The sequence below is a fragment of the Lissotriton vulgaris genome, chromosome 12 (genome assembly GCF_964263255.1).
Source record: "Lissotriton vulgaris chromosome 12, aLisVul1.2, whole genome shotgun sequence".
Lineage (NCBI taxonomy): Eukaryota > Metazoa > Chordata > Amphibia > Caudata > Salamandridae > Lissotriton > Lissotriton vulgaris.
Genome location: NC_141700.1, coordinates 126,581,385 through 126,586,157, shown reverse-complemented (window position 1 = coordinate 126,586,157; position 4,773 = coordinate 126,581,385).

The window sequence follows — 4,773 nt, the reverse complement described above, 5'->3', positions numbered from 1 at the left end:
GCTGCACATTTCACAACAGCAATTTTTTCTGGTAACTGAATGCCATCAATCAATCTTTTGATCAATTTTGCATTTCTGATTGGCGTTCCCGCAGAAGTCAAATAACCCCTCTGAGACCAGAGCTGACCATAGTCATGAACTACACCATACCCCTATTGACTATCAGTCACTATGGTACCTTTTTTGCCTTTTGCTCTTTCGCAAGCTCGAATTAAACCAACTAATTCTGCAATTTGGGCTGAACGAATTCCATCAAGAGGTGAACCCTCTTCAACATCTGAGACTGTACATACTGAATATCCTGCTCTCAGAATGCCCTCATCTGTTCTTAGACCGGAACCATCAACAAAGTAAACCAATTCAGATTCAGGCAAAGGAACATCTTTTATATCCTGCCGGGGTTTGGTGCAGTAATCTACAACATCCAAGCATTCATGATCAAAGTCAATTTCATTATTAACCTGAGTAACAACACCATCCGGCAATAATGTGGAAGGATTTAAATTCACACATCTTGCAATAGAAACATTATCTGATCCCAGAATTGTTTTCTCGTATTTAGTCAGTCTGTTACTAGTTAAATGCTGAGTTTTGCTTCTGGTAAGAAGAATTTCAACCGAATGAGGTACATATACCTTTACAGGAAATCCCATAATGATTCCCTCACTCTGCTCAAGGCTTACACTTGTTGCAGCCACTGCTTTTAAGCAACCTGGCAAAGCTTTTGCAACAGGGTCCAAAACAGCTGAGAAATAAACAATTGGCTTTCTCAGTTTTCCATGTCTCTGGATCAGAACTGACATTGCACAACCTTCCCTTTCACTGCAGTACAACTCAAATTCCTTTTCATAGTCTGGCATTCCAAAGGCTGGAGCTTCACACAAACTTCTTTAACTGTTCAAAAGCCTCTAATTCAGTTTTTGTCAATCTAATCGGATCCTTTATGTCTGCCTTTGTCAGTCTTTGCAGTGGTTTTGCAATCACCGTAAATCCACTGATCCATTGACGACAGTAACCAACCATTCCCAGAAACATTCTGACCTGTCTTTGTGTTGTCGGGGGCTGTATTGCTCGAATCATTTTAATTTTTTCTATAGTCACTTGTCTGATTCCTTTTGCAATCCTGTGACCAAGATATTTTACCTCTTGTTTGCAAAACTGTAATTTTGCAGGTGACACTTTGTCCTTCATCTGCCAATCGATTTAAAAGAGTAATGGTGTCAGTTACATAATTTTCTTGTGTCTTTGCAGCTACAAGTAGGTCATCAATATACTGGACCAATGTTGAATTTCCAGCTAAAATCATATCTTCCAGGGATTTCTTTAAAAACTGATTAAAGATAGATGGACTCTCAGTATACCCCTGTGGGATAAGACACCATGCAAAAATGCGGTTTTGGAACCTGAATGCAAAAATTTGTTGGCTTTCTGGATGCAGTGGAACTGTAAAGAAGGCATTACATAGGTCTATGACCGTATACCATTCTGCATCGTGCGGAATCTGATAAAGAATTACCGCAGGGTTTGGGACAATTGGGCAACATGGAACAACAATCTGATTAATTTTTCTTAAATCCTGAACAATTCTGTAAGTTCCGTTTGGCTTTTTGATACCCATAATCGGTGAATTACATGGGCTGCTCTCAATCTCTTTTAGAACACCTTGACTTATGAATTTCTCAATCACTGGAATGACTCCTTCAATTGTTTCAGCTTTCATTTTATACTGAGGAACATTCGGGAAATCTATTCCTTGTTTTACAGTAATCTTTACTGGATTCACATGCTTCATGAGACCCATATCATTTCCAATTAAGTCCCAAATTTCTGGATTAACTGGCTTTTTAAGCTCTTCAGGCAAATTGTTTTTGTCAAAAGCAGGAAATAATTTACTTTCCTCTTCGACCATCAACATTGTCAATTTGTAAAGACCATCTACTTCAGAAATTTGTAACTAAATACCATCCGGTGAGCAATGAATTCTACAATTCATCTTACTCAGTATGTCACGACCTAACAAATTTACAGGACTACTGTCACAAACTAGAAATCTATGTTTATCTTTGAAATTCCCAAATTCAACTTTTACTGGTTCAGTTAGACTTGTTTTAATCTGCTGATTTGCTACACCTACAACTTGGATGCACTCACCAGAGAGAGGAAGATTTTCAATTTCTGCTGATCTAACAGTAGAACGGGTAGCACCTGTGTCCACAAGAAAAGTGACAACATCATTCACTTTACCATTAACAAATGGACCAGCCTGGTCTACCTCAAGAGTGGGTCCAAGCACACACTCTTCCTCCTCTCTCAGGCACCGTCATGAGTAATCTTCTGATGAATCACTCACTTCATTATCTTTCAACCAAAATTGTTGAGAAACATTTGACACATTCGTTTTTGACAAACTGTTTACCTGATTACCTCCACAGAAACCGGTTTGTGGTGTATACCTTTGAGCATTTACACTGTTTGGAAATGGTGCTTGTGGAATCTGGCTCTGCTGTTTCGCTACCTGTCGCTGTAGCTGTCGCTGCTGACTTAACTCGTTTAACTGCTGCTGTAGCTGTTGCTTCTGATTTATCTCACTCTGCATCTGTGAATTCAATGAGGTATTTTTAAAATTTCTGGGCGGATTTTTACACTCGCGCTTCCAGTGTCCAATTTCGCCGCAATTAAAACATGGGAGCTTCTGTTTTAGCTCTTCAATATTCACATTAAATTTAGGTTTATTATTAAAATTATTTCTAAATTTGCCTTGATTCTGATGCACATTTTTATTTTCAAAGGCCATCTGCTGCTGTTCAGCTTTGTGCCCACATTGCCTTTTCCTTAAGATTTTTCTGTTTGGCATCAATTTCATCACTGCAATATTTTGCTTTTCTCAGGATATCATCAACTGAAAGTGATTGCCATCCCACAATTCCAGGTTTAATTATTTCACTTATTTCAGGTCTCAAACCAAAGACAAATCTGTAAATAAAGTGGCTCATGTCTTTTTCACTTAATTTTTCATAGCCACTGTATTGTTTAAAGACGAACAGTAACCTTTCATAGAATGAATGTACTGACTCTTTTGGCTTGTTCTGTCAATTTTAACCCAATCTACTTCTTTCGGGGTAATTTTTTTTTTCAGCCTATAAATTACTTTATTGTATATTTCCATGACATCCTTTGATGGGGCACCTGTAATTGTGTCTCGAGCAGGTTCCTCTTTGGGCCAAATCACAGAAATTTTGCATTCTGTCCAAAGATCTGATGGGACAACAATGTCAAAGAATCCATCCAGATCAATCCACAGAACTTTTGACACCTTAATAAGTCTGTCTTCCTGACGATACCATTCCACAGGCTTTTCTCTCAGCCGAGGAAAATCATTAGTAAATAACAGAATATCCTGTCTTGACCAAGGGACATGCACCTATCCTCCACCTGCTATTTCCCTCATTGGAAATTCAGAAACTGTTTCACCTCTGACCTTTTTGTCCTGTTCTTTATTCTTTGACCATTTTATTCTCCATTTGCCTAACTCAGCTAATCTTTTGAGGAAAGCTATCAATTCCCTGATATGGGTTATTCTTCCAGAAGTATTGAGGTTATCAATATCTTTCTCAGAAAAATCTACTCTGTAATGTTTCTGCAAATGTTTGTTTGCTTAATTCAATTTCTAATTCAGCAGCCATTTCTTCCAGTTGTTCATACCGGTTTTTCGTTTTCCACTGAATGCTTTTGCAAATAAAAAGAAGTTCATCATCCTGATACAATCTTAAATTGTCAGTACCAATTGTGCCAATAATTTATTCCTCCAAATCGGCTTTTAATTTTGCAACATCAAGCTTTTTAAATTCAGGAGCTTCTACAGATAATGCATTTTGCGTTAAATCTATTTTATTTAAGCTTCTTTCTGAAGGAGCTGAATCAGATTCTGCAACAGATGGTGTCTGACAACCTGTTAAGCTTTGATTAAAAGTTAAATTTGGCATCATAGATTTTTCCCTATGAATTTCTGAAAGTTCCGAATAAAATTTCTCAGCCAACTTTTGAATTTCTGCATTTAATGGAATTGTCAAAGCTGAATGTCTATTCTCTCCTTGATCAAAAACTGGTACAACAGGACCAATCGTTACTGGTACTACTGTCACTGCTTCCATGCCTTTTGTTAATTGTTGAATTAAATCTTCCTTTGCTCTATTATAATTTGAAATCTCTGGCATATCAGCAAGTCTTTCTGGATTTCTCGGAAAATCATTTCTCTGTTCTGGAATTCTGTTTTCTCTGGGTGTACTAGAATTATTTATGGACCCTACTCTTTCAGGTAATTTTAAAAATCTGGGTGAACCATCATCAGCTTCCCTAGGAGGTGCACTTGGAGAAGTTCCTGTAGAAATTCGAGGTGGATTGAGAATCTGCCTGATAAGGTGGCGGTTTGCGTTTAGTAGAATAAATGTCTTTCAAAACTGCATCATCTAATTCCTCATCAAGTCTACTTTTCTTTTGAATTTTCTTTTGACCTGGATCTTCTGTAATCATTATTCTCACTGGATACAGACCATCACACATATCTGCTTTTCTCCAGCGTCTCACTTTATCTTCATGTGTTTCTCTATTTACAATATATTTTGAGTTTCTAGGTGCTGAACATTTGCTTTCTCGTTAGAGTTCCATCATCTCAACTTCCCATTCAACTAAAGCTTCAAATTGTGTAGGTCTAGGCTTTGGCATAAGAGCCATCATTTTTTCTCTCAGGTTTCTCAAAATTTTCATATTAGATGA